The sequence below is a fragment of the Falco punctatus genome (assembly GCF_963210335.1).
Source record: "Falco punctatus genome assembly, chromosome: 3".
Taxonomy (NCBI): domain Eukaryota; kingdom Metazoa; phylum Chordata; class Aves; order Falconiformes; family Falconidae; genus Falco; species Falco punctatus.
The window spans coordinates 41,236,652-41,249,395 of NC_137582.1; the positions used below are offsets into that span (position 1 = coordinate 41,236,652).

The 12,744-nt window shown below is 40.1% G+C and overlaps 1 protein-coding gene across 17 annotated transcripts in view; it reads left to right on the forward strand.

The window, feature by feature from the left end:
* Nucleotides 1–12,744, forward strand: part of EYA1 (EYA transcriptional coactivator and phosphatase 1) — a 224,575-nt gene that overhangs the window by 113,310 nt on the left and 98,521 nt on the right. The gene's annotated exons all lie outside the window — the stretch shown is intronic.

The window sequence follows — 12,744 nt, forward strand, 5'->3', positions numbered from 1 at the left end:
TGCAAAAAAAGAGTAGGCGTAATGCCTAATTAGAGTAGTTCAAAGAAATATTTGTAGCATACTGTGCCTCATAGCTATGTAGATACAAGAATGTCTCATTAATTTATACAAGAAACTAATATTGTCTTAATTTAAATTAGTTGATCATAAAGACTAAATTTTAGGCAAATTGTTAATGTGTATAACCATAAAACATCATTAGTCACACATCTTGATAAGAATTTGGATAGGAAGGCAAAAGCATATAAGCTACCAGCAATTGTTTCAAGCAGAATGACATTTTCTGATGAATGTTAAGAAGAAGATATAAACGTCAATACAGCTCTGAGCTTTTCTTTTATAAGACCTTGTCAATATGTAATTAATTATTCAACTGGAGTTCTGTGTGGCTCAGGGCAGCATTTCGAAGAGCTTTTTTTTATATAAATTGCAAAGTCATCATAAGATTGCTTTTACTTTTTTCCTTTCCTTTTTTCACATTTAGAAATAGCATGTGTATAAAAAGCACAGACACCTGCGAGGTAGCATACACAGTGCAGTGATGAAGAGAGGAGCAGTAGGCTTTTTAGTGCTGTAGGCTTTCGCAGACCTTTTAATACATTGCAAAATTCTGCCTTGCTTTAAAAGTGCTTGTGTTTCATGTTCAGATGTGAATGGGGGTCAAACAGAAAGATTTATGTCCTTTTTTCCCTCACTTATGCATGTAAGAGGATGTTTGCTTCATTAACTTTGAAATTCGCTGGACAAATAGACTGCATGTTTTAGAGGATTTAAGTAAATGTGCCCCAAAGTTCACATAGATTACTATGGAGCATTTCAATCCTCATCCTGAAGGAATGAGACGTGATGCATCTGTTAATAAAAACAAAGGAGTACTGCTTGCATTTGGCAAAACAGTCATATCTTGTATTTACGACTTTATCAATGTCACTGGTTGTTATTTTTTGGTAATTTCTTTCTGAAACTCAGGACTGTTAATTAAATCTCAGTGTACCCTAGTGGGCTTGATAGGATGGTTTTATTCCTGAGAGGGAGATTACATTCATTAGGACAGCTCTCCAGATGATACTAAGAATTGAAGTTTACTTTTTGGTATGCTGCTTTTGCCAGCCGAGGACTTAGCTCCTATTTTCCAGAACAGCCATTCATCTTCCACTTGGATAGCTGTGCTCGTATGTAAGCCCCGTATGTAAGGTCGGTACGTAGTCACACAGAGGGATGTTTCCTCTGCTGAAGTACCAAGATCATGTATGAAGTGATTGGTGTTACTGTAACTAGTAATTTTGGTGTCTCACACTTCCTCTGCGGAAGCAAACCTCTGAGTGAAGCTAAAAAATAGTATCTAGACCAAAACCTTTAAAACATGGCATTGCACTGAGATCACCATCTGCAAACTCTTGAATGGTGAAAGGGTGAGTTACATTTGACATCCTCTCAGCCTAAAAGCAGCTCTTTAATATATTTTTCAGTAAGTTACAGCAAAAACTTCATTTTAACTTTGGCAAAGATGTAGCAATTGCTATACTTTGTATTCTGAAACCTCAGTGCTGCCGTTAGCTATGGAACAGCCCATCTCAGTCTGTGTTGGGGGCTGGTAAATTGGCAACGGTTGTACTTCATTTTTCCCATTGTATAATCAGTTGGCAGCTTTGAACTCTACTTTGAAATCTCTTTAAGGATCATGTAGGCTACACACTATAGTATGTTAGCAAATAAATTTAAATGCATACTTGAGACATGAAAATGAGATTAAAATGAAAATGAACATGAAAAAGCATGCTTGAGACATGACATCTGTCAGCCACCTGCTTAAATTATAGCTATCCAGTCAGGCCAGATGCATTGGGAGGTGTACTCAGTTTTTGCACCTGTATTACATGGAGGTTTCTGTGTTTGCAGACTGGCTGTGGTTGCAAGACTCCATATACTTCTCTCTTCCTTTTCCATGGGTTAATATATTTATTTTTTTTTTGCAAATGGTACAAGAAAGGTAAACCTTTAAGAGCTTCAGATGCTGAAACATTAAAGAAACACAGCTTATACTGTGGAGTAGGTTTTTTGGAAACAGTTTTTCAATACTTTGGGTGCAAGTTTTGACACTCTCACCTGGGCAAAGACATGATCTGTGAGGAAAAACAGAAATCCATGAGAAAAATCTGGCAGTGATGATTTCATCATTGATATCAAAAACTTGTAGGTAGGCTTTTCATTTACAGCTTGCTAACAGTTTTTTAACTTCCATTAACATCCTTTTGTTTTCGTGTTTATCAAAGACAACAATTAATAGCTTGCATAGGTATCAATATGTTAAAAAGCTACTAATTTCAGCTCTGTACCTTTTCAAGCTTTATTTTTAACACTGATGGTGAAAACGCATGATGTGGCCCAATCTAGCTAGTCTTTTCTTGACCCAGTCTTTGGTCTCATGTCTTTCTCAATAAAGAACAGCATGAACTTAGTGTGGTTTTGAATTAATATAATTTTAAAATGTTTTTAAAGAAAGATATCAAGTTTAGTAATAATATTACTTAGAGGCATGGAGTTTCCACCTTTGTTGCTTGTTTATTGCTTTCCCCTTCCGTAACTGTTTAACTAGAAACAGGTTTCTGCACAGAAGTTAGGACAGGAGTAAAAATAATGTTGTATCAGGGAAATTATGTTAAAAAGGAAAAACTTGTTAAAAATGGAGGGAAACATGGGTTTTCAGAAAAAATCAGGATGCAGTAAAATTTTTAGGGCACTTTAAATGCAGCTTTTTTTTTATTCTTACAGCTTTTAAAACATTTTTAGACAAGTAAGACTTTGTTTAGCTTGGGTGAAAAGACTTCTGATTTGAGAACTTCATGTTTCAGGTAAAGATTAATGTTCAACAGAACATTGATAATTTTCCTAATGCAGATAACCATGGCTGGAAATCATCAAGGCATCAGGTCATTAAGCCAGGGAGAAAGACTCTTGCTTCCCCTATTCCTGATGGAAAGCTTTTTTCCCATCATTTTAGGCTCTCAGGTTGCCAACACTCTTCCCATTTTCCTTGAAAGAAGCTGACAGCCTAAGGCTTTCCAGCAGGCTGTGTGACAAAGTCCTTTCAAGACCTACTTGATCTGAAATCAGGTTCACCGTGAGCTCATATGTGGTGTCAGTTCTTGTGGCTTTTAATTCTAGTGGTCTCACCCCTTACTACATTCCTGTGCTGCCTTTGATTTCATTTCCTGGTATTCATCAAAGTAGTCTGAACGAATGGCTGCAAAAGGAAGACCCTCATCACTGGTATCACTCATGACCTGCTGCTACATGGTGAAGAAGACAAAGTCAGTCTGGTCCACGTGTGAGACAGGACAGTCCAGCTGCGTACAGCATCAGGCCTGAGATGAAAAAAAAATGTTCAACTGATCTGTAATATGGAAGAAGTGGCTTTTTGATTGCAGCCACAGCTGGGCCCTGAAGCAGGCAATGCACAGCCAAATTGGGGAAGGATTTTGCATCTGTAGTTTCTTTCTTCAGCAGCTCTATAGGATGAACCTGATTTCTTGAGATACAGCTTTGCTTGTATAGGTAGGGACTGAAAGGATTTCCTGTGACAACTGACAGATCTTACCCTCTGGGGAACTGTCTTTCTACGTAAAATGAAGTTACTCTGTCAGCAAAATTAAGAAGTTCATTAAAATAACTGAACAGAACTGTAAGTGGAGATCAGGCAGTTTCTTGTTATAACCTGGTTTCATAAAGAAAAAAGGCTTTTGCAGACACATTCTTTGTATGTCTGTCTAGCTGGAGGTCTCCTAATAATAACTTTTCAATTTGCTGGGAAATCTCAATCCAGTCTGACAGGGAGCTAGCAGCCTCAAAAATATCACACTGCCTCAAGTTTTATAAAAACAGGCAGATGGGGTGTGGAGAATGTATATAGATGTCCTCGGCTGATGAAAGGATGAAGACAAGTGATGGATCTGTAGAACAGGGCTGCCCTGTACTGATGGCAAGGTTGGAGGTGTGTGGATCTTCAGTACAGGCTGGCTGCCTTTTGGCCCTGGGGGTGCCATCATCGGGCACAGCTTGTGTCCCTCTCCCCAGACTGGGGTTTTGGTTAAGAGGTGCATGGTTTGTCTCCCTAGGCCATACACCCCCTGTGCTCCCAAGCTCAGAGACTACGTTTTTAAGCAACTTGCATCCCAGAAGCCAGAGCCTTTTCTCTTAGGAGCTACACCAATCTCATCAGCAAACCTCCCTGCTTTCTTCCCTGCCTCTTGATTCCCTTCACTTAAGCCACCCTGTGATCTTCTCAAGTTTCCCAGCACGGAGCCTCAGACCCCTTGCAGCTTCTTCACCGCTAGGCTCCGGCCTGTGTTGAGGTGCTGCTCTAAGCCAGCTGTGCTCCCGCCAGCTGCCTGCGCTCACTGCCCTGCTGTCCCTGCGCTCACTGCCCTGTCCCTGCGCTCACTGCCCTGCTATCCCTGCGCTCACTGCCCTGTCCCTGCGCTCACTGCCCTGCTATCCCTGCGCTCACTGCCCTGTCCCTGCGCTCACTGCCCTGCTATCCCTGCGCTCACTGCCCTGTCCCTGCGCTCACTGCCCTGTCCCTGCGCTCACTGCCCTGTCCCTGCGCTTACTGCCCTGCTATCCCTGCGCTCACTGCCCTGTCCCTGCGCTCACTGCCCTGCTATCCCTGCGCTCACTGCCCTGTCCCTGCGCTCACTGCCCTGTCCCTGCGCTCACTGCCCTGGTGTCCCTGCGCTCACTGCCCTGCTGTCCCTGCGCTTACTGCCCTGCTGTCCCTGCGCTCACTGCCCCTGCCTCCCTGCCGGCTGCTGAGGCTCTCCAGGTCATCTGGTGGGGAAGGTCCTCCCTTCCCCGCTCTTGGTTTCCAGGAGATGTACAAGAGCTGGTTAGCAGCAGCAACTGTGAAAAGTGAAGCCTATGAGCTGTAAAACAGGGAATCTGGCAAGACACTAAGTAACTCTAAGCCTGTAATTCCCTCTACTTGCAGCCTTGCTCTACACCACCCTGGCTGACCTTCCTGGCACATTGTCGGGAAAGTTCAAATATAGTCAAATGACAAAAACCTTTCATTTATAACTTGCTGTCATTAGCTTCTGGGGAGGAATGTCAAAGCAGTTTCTGGGACTGTTTGATGGGTTACCAGGTTGATTATGTCTTATTCTGGTTTTAGCGGTTCTTTTGATCCTACTTTTTTGGTAATTGTACTTTTAATTATGTCAGAGGTTCCCAGGATATTAATTTTCTATGTATCTAAATAGGCATTTCAACAAAGGAATTAATGGAAATGTCCTTAGAGATGCGGATTAGGAGCAGCCTGAGAGGAGTTTAGTAACTTTGATTAGGCTGGGGACTTTTTCCTTTGGGTATAAAATGCCACTAGAGCATGCTGAAGTATCTGTATGAAAAGACTGCATGTCCCTTGTGTATTTATAGATTGTAGAGTGGGAGATGCAGACAGTGCATACTTGGAATTAGACAGTTATTTTAGATGGTGGAAAGCAGGGGGGAAATTTTCAAATTAGAGTGTGAGAACATAACCATGTGACTCTTATTAAAATTAATAGGGACTGCATAGTGTGGTCTCCATGCACCACTTTGAAAATTTCCCTGGGTGTTTCTCCATGAATATTTATGCAATCAGAAATAATATGCAGACAATGAAGCAAAAGCCAGTGTAAATACAAAGTGATCACGTAATTTACATGTTTTTAATTATTGACATAAATTCTGCTTTTGTCCGGTAATGAAAAATGCATATGAATGAAGAAAGTAGTTAAACACAAAAGAAAACAGTTTCGGCAATTATTTAAAAAGGAAATAATTTTCTGATTTAGTTTCTAAAGAAGTCACTGAACCTGCTTGTGCTTTGAACAAAGATATTTAAAATCTATACTCCAGTATATGTTTTTTTTAAAAAAAAAAAACAAACAGGCAGATGACTCCATAACTCAAAAGCAGACATTTATATCAATCGGATCACCAGATATCAAACAACTTTCTGGTAATGTACCAAGAGTTTTAATTGGATTTCAGCATTGGGTGAAACTAGTTTTTTGTATTCTGAGGGCTGTACCTGCACTGAAGGATGGTATGAGAAAGGTACGGGAGATAAAAGGAGAAGGGTGTGCATTTGCTTAAGAACACACCTATCTAGAAGATATCCACCTGACCAGTCAGTACTGGCTTGCTAAAAGACACAGGATGCTTTATCTTTAGGTCCTGAACGATGTTAATTTTAATTTAATCCACTGATCTTTTATTCAACAGCATAAATCCAAAGCAAGGTAACTAGCAAGGTTCATAGTTCCTGATCATTAGTTCAGTTCAGGGAAAGAATGAAAGCTGAAACCGTAATTTATCATACGGTGTCTGCACCCCATCCAAAACTTAAGACCCCCCAAACTAATTTCAGCTGTTAGCATTATTCTACCCCCTTTGCTTTGTGAAGACAGATGCAGCAGGTTGAAGAATGGCAATGCCTGCAAAATGAGAATAGTTCTGAATCAATGTAACTTTAAAAAAAAATGTCAGGAAAAGTAGATATTCTGCAGCTTTCTCTGTGCTTCCGTCTGCCAAGTGGTTTCTACATTTTGAAGTCTTGTCAAACTGAGCAGCAGTCTTCCGCCAAATAATTCCATCACCAATTAGTCTGTCATAGGCTTTGTCAGTTTATCTTAACTCCTCTGCCCTATGGACTGCATAGTGGATACCAAACAAAGATCAAAAAAAGAGAAAAGAAATGTTACGCTTTCTCTCTGTATAAAACTACCTTAACTCAAACATCCTCCTCCCCTGAAGTTGTGAAGCAGCGAAGTTCCTTTCCGGGACCACGGACTGAAAAAGGAAACAGTCACATCGCCAATAGGACCGAGCTGCTCACAGCCTTCCTAGCGAGTGTAGGAATGGTTAAAGGGGTAAGGAGAAATATATAACAAATTGATCAGTATCAGCGGGAGTGATCCCGTATGCCACAAGCAAAATATGAGCACCCTCTCTATCCTATGGAGAATGTAAGAGAATAGATTCCCCTGGGAAATATGTGTGATTCTTCCCCAAGAGAAGGAGAGTTTAACTAACTCGGGTAAATAAAGACAAATTGTCTAAGTTGGTTAACCAAAACATAGATTGAGAGAGATCTGGAAAATTGTGCTGGGTGAATGTGGGCATCCTCAGCTGTGGATGGCAGCTCATGAACAGCTGGATAGCAGGACCTCCTTCAAAACAACGCCAGCCAGCTCGTATCGCCACGGGACTGTCCCCGCTGCCAGTACAATTTGACATATCTGTGATTCCTACTTCAGTGGTTCAGATCAAGAGAGCTGATAGAGTGAACACAAAGGAGATCTAATAAATACATCCACTCCCTTCTCTCATCTTCAAAGTTGAGAGAAGGGAAATAAGCTTCCGACAGGCAGTAAGGCAGTCACCCCTGTGTGGGAGAGTGGACTCCTCAGGAAATATTTATAATGTGGTTAGAGGCAAGACACCAGCGTGTTGGACAACACATTGGCTTCTCTGATAAACATTTTCTGAAAAGTAATTTCTGGAGCTAACAAAATATTATGGAAACGGAGAAATAATCAGATAAGGTGATCAAGACTGAAGAAATGAAACGCTTTTCCAGGGTAAGAGTTACGAAAAGATGATTGGGATGCATTTAGCAGATTTCAGCTAATGAAATTAAGAGTTGCGATTGCAGGCAGGTAGAGGAAACCAAACAAATTTTAAATAGTAAATTTATGTTCTCTAGACTTGCAGGAAATCAAGGTTTCATTTGTTTCAGCCCAAATGTTTGAAAAAAAAAATTATGGGAAATTTTGAAAACACTTTTTTTAGGAATAGCTCTTTTAGCTGGCAGAAGGTTCCCTAAAAAATAAATTTTTTTTCACCCTCAAGCCCAGCTGTGCTGTGCTGCAAGAGGTGCTGTGTCCAGCCCTAACAAATAGCATTTGCCTGAGGATGTGGATGTTGTGATGTTTTCTGAACGCCAGCAGGCCCTAGGCAGCAGGGACTGATAGTCTGAGCATGGTGCTCAGGTCTGCAAGGGAAGTGGCACTCGCTATGCTCACTACCACAATTTAAGCACCAGTTCCTATCTGACCTCATTAATTACTTCAGTTTTCTTAGATGATGTCCAATACAGTTGCTTGGGTTGCATTTTAAGTTAGGTTGAAAGCTAAGGGAAATTCCTGGAGGTGGGAGCTGTTTGGGGGTATTTGCTTTTTTTTCTGGTAAGCAAGAAAAAATACTCCTTTCACTTGGTTATCGAATTCATAATTATCGAGCATAATTACTCATGATATTAATACCTTGTCATAGTTTTCTTTTTCGTTGTAACTGTTAACCAACAGTCATTAATAAGATGCTAACTTTTACTTGGTATTCGTGGTCAGGTAATATTAATCACTTATAAAGGCTGAACATCAGTTTGAACCTTTCAAAGCATACTTGTTTCTCTCAAGCTTTCATAAAAAGATGTTTCAAAATTCATTATTTTTTAAAATCTGTTTTGTGAATCCATTTGCATATTTCAGAAAGCAAGCAGAGAAAGGAGTAAATTCTTTGAGATTTTTCAAATTGTGGAGCTAATCCAAGATCCATTCAAGCAAACGAAATTTACTGGATTTACCTTTTCTTCCAGTAGAATCCACCCTACGGAGATGTTAATTTGGATATCATTGCATTTGATGTGAGGCAGGGAAGGGTGCTGTGGCTTATTTGTTCTTCTAGGATTGGAGGAAACAAATTTTCATCAAGGACGTATGAAATGAATTAGTCAGTCCGTTGAGTAAATGACACCTATGTGCTTATGGCATGTTGATATGTGGAAATCTTATAAAGTCTGGATATCACTATTTTTATTATTTATTAAGCTATCACATTTCCAGTGATGGCTGCATAGACACTTTCATGTTTGTTGACTGTTAAATGATGTCACTGCTTTCCGATTGCCAATAGTTCACGTTGCTGTTAGTTCTCAGCTATTTGAGGGAAGAATATTTGTTGGTATTATACATGGATCTTTCTAGCAAGAGAAAAGCCATGTATGTGCTTAAACAGAGCTAAGTTGGAAGTTTGGCAAGTGTCTTTAAGCTGTACATTGCAGTTTTATTAAAACAAAGAATCTTATGTCTTGCAAAGTTAACAAGCAAGCTTAGGTGAGTGTTAAGATTTAGCAAATCAGTGTCTCAAACCGATCTCTTAATTCACTGTGATTTATTCTTTTTTTATTCATAGTCATGAATTTCTAAACCAAACATAAACAGTGGTCTTCAAACCTCTTATTCAGGGTCTCTGAAGTCCACTTTTCTTACTAAATTAATAGGAAGCATTTTTACTGCGTATTAACCTGCAGCTATTTTTTCATTGCCGCTCACTTGAAGTCGTTTTATGGTACCCATTCAAATTCTGAGAAACTGGTGTCTTGGTGGACTTTGTGCATCCAAACATGAAGAGATAACTGGACCTGGATCCTGTAACCTGTGCTGTGAGTGTCGACTCCAACATTGGTGCACAGCCCTTTTGAGCTCAGAAGGGCTATTAATGGGTACCACAGACTGGTACCTATGGATCAGACTGCAGAGCGGTGGCCTGGGCTGAAACAGACCCCAATGCTGGCTGACAGGAACCTCGTGATGTAGGACCTGCTGAAACCTATTTCATCCTGCACATTCTTCGGACGGTAAAAACAATTTTAGGCAATTCCGTATTCAATTGTTCTAAAAAACCAGTTGACCTACGAGTTGTTACTTCATGATGCATACTGCATAACTATTTACTATTTATTTACTTACTGACCAGAAAAACAAGAGCCAAATCCTGGAATTCATCAACTAATAGAGAAAGATTTGTATAAAGCCCCTGCTGTGCTTGGTATACCACATATGTCTGAGGTCAATTCCATAAAAAGAAACTTAAAATGAAGTTGATCATATTTTAATTCAAGCTTTAGAGATGCATACACAATATTTTGTAGGTGGAAATATTAATAGTGTTTTCTTATTTAAATAAGAAGGTTAGAACTAAAAGTAATGAAGTTCTTGTGAGAAGGGGGATAGGAGGGAAGAGAAATGCATTGTAGGGGTATTACTGCCGGTTTGTGGCAGCCTTTTTGGGTCTCATGGAGGAACAAGAGCCTTGTGGTGCCCAGGCTGTTACCCACCTAAGGGGCAGGCACTCTCCATCCCTTGGATCTCCCCCTTCCCTACTGTAGGCACCATGCAGTTCTTGAGGAGGCTCTTTCTGAATTGAAAACCCTTTCTAGACATGGATTAAGGTTCAGGAGGGGGAGCCTTCGTCCTGGGTGCTTGTTTGCCTTTGTGGCAAGGGGTGGGGAAGCAATTCATCAGTGGCTGGGGGGGCTGGGGATGCTTTCCCATACAGCCACAGCCTGTTGTGGCTTGGTGGAGCAGGCAGCAGCACCCCCAGTGCCCTGAGCCAGGGCAATGGAGCCCTTGTTTGTGTTCCAGGCACCATACGGCATCGCTTGAAGCATTCAGTCTGCAGCAGTATAATCTTGACTTCAATAAGCCGTTGTCTGCAGTGGAGTATGTTGGTGGAGTATGTTTAAAGCTAGTGCATTTTTAGGCTACTAAATCTATGATTTTTTCCTAGGTGTCTCTAATTTAGGATTTGCCACTTTCCAGAAGAGCTATTAAAAATCAGCCTAGATATGCAAAGGTACCCTGCTTATGAATATAAGGAAAGTGGCACCAGATGCACCAATGGGAAATAAATAAGCACTTTTGAGTTGAACTCAACACATTACTTATGCTGATAGCTGCCAACTTACAGTTTTTTTATAATCAAATTATAAGAGTTAAAAACTGCTTATCTGCTCATCCACCTTTGTTTCAAGTTGTTCATACAGTTGTCTTCTGTTGTGTGTATCTTTGTGTCCTCTTCTCCTTATGTTACTGCATTCTTCTGGTATCACTGCATGGAGAGTGTTCTGCCGCTGCTGGGTGTGCAATACCTGTGCTGTGCCTTCCCACACATAAATTGGCATCCAGTGCAAAGGGTGTTTTCATTTGTCTGCATCTAGTTTAGCAACATTATTTAATGGAGTCTGTTGTGTATGGAGATTCCCGTATTATAAAAGGCGAAGCACCCTTAAAGACACATTTTCAGAACTTCATCAGGTAAATCACTTGGGTGGATATGAGTGCTTCAGCCTTTGTGCATGCAAATGTGCTAAAAGACAGTGGGGCATGGTATATGATTGGCTTTTTCGATACTGAAATCAAGCATTCGCTTGTTCTTTTCTGTGAAACCCTATTGAAATCCTTATTTTAACCGGTTTCCCTCTAAATTAATGACAGGTTTGCAGGGACAAAAGTACTGACTGCCCTCTGATTTTTTTTCTCTTGAGCCTAGGTTTGAAAGGGATCTGTAGTCTTATGTTTGTGGGTTGAAAATATAGGTGTAATTATGAATAATTGGTTTAGGAATTAAGTATTTCTTTGGAAAGGTAGATTGTCCAGCAGGAAATATATGTAGAAAATCTGTATAATGCACTTAATTAAAAAAAAAAATATCTGTATTAGTAGCCTGGAAGTATCCAAGCAGTAAAAAAAGTTTAAGCTTTGTTTACATTTTGGCTGCAAGAGGTGCCTCTCTTTAAGTATTTGGATAAACAAACCAAAGCTGCTGTTTTCATTAGCATGTAACACAGAGCCCAGTTTCCTTACCCTAGAGAACTTTAAACTAAAATTCAGTGGCAGAAAGCAATTTGATCTCTTGCAAATATGAGTCTTGATAAACCTTACAGTATGGAAAAAAAAAACCCACCCAACCTTCAAATTTCGTACCTATTGACATTGCTTAATAAAAACATCTCAAGTGCTGGTGCTTCTGGGTGTGTTTCCAATAGCAATGTGATTGCAAGGCTCTGCGGATAAAGTTACCAATCCTTTGAATTCTGACCTTCAGTCTAAAACAGCTTTAGAGGTTACTCTTTTTCCGATTTGTGAGATTGCAGAGAAAAAGTTAATGCTGCTGGAAGGAAGTGGGGGAGGGAGCCAGGCTTGGAGATGAGAACTGGGACTTTGAAGCCATCTGAGAAGTTTTCCCCTGGCCTTGATTTCTAACAACAAATATTGGCAGTCTGACTCTCAGTAATTCTACAAAGTTTCAAAATAGAGCATGCAGCAATTGAGATTTCTGTGAATACAATTACTATTGAGACCCAATAGATTTTAAGGGAAATTATAGTGCTGGGTTCAACAAAGTCTGGATTCTTGGGGGAGCCACAGCCATCAAAAGCTGAGAGCTAGCTTAAGCCATCATCTATGTCTATGGAGAGAACAACAAACTGAGTTGTTCCCCGTGACTGGAAGTGCCTGTCTCTCTCCACTGAAGATGAGACTTGGGATGGTTATCTTAAACTAAAACACTTAATTTTATATGGTTACAGTTAGGTGAGAGTCTAACCTTTGCTGAACAAATGAGGGTCATGGTATAATTACTGTAAGGTTCAAAAGAATTCATTGTGGTAAATTTCTTAAAAACAGTTTACAGAAAAAGCAATTAGTGCAAGTGTGAAAATAAATTGTCCTTGTAATGATTATTGTAACTTAGACTTCCACTTTTTCCTTTTTGTTACAAGGCCCAAATTGTGGAATATTTATGAACTTCACTTTTAGAAGATGCTTCACCCTTCCTGATCGTCGTAAGAGAAATATGTGTGACTGAATGTTTCAAGGTTAAGGACATACATGTTTACTGTATTCAACTAATGCAAGG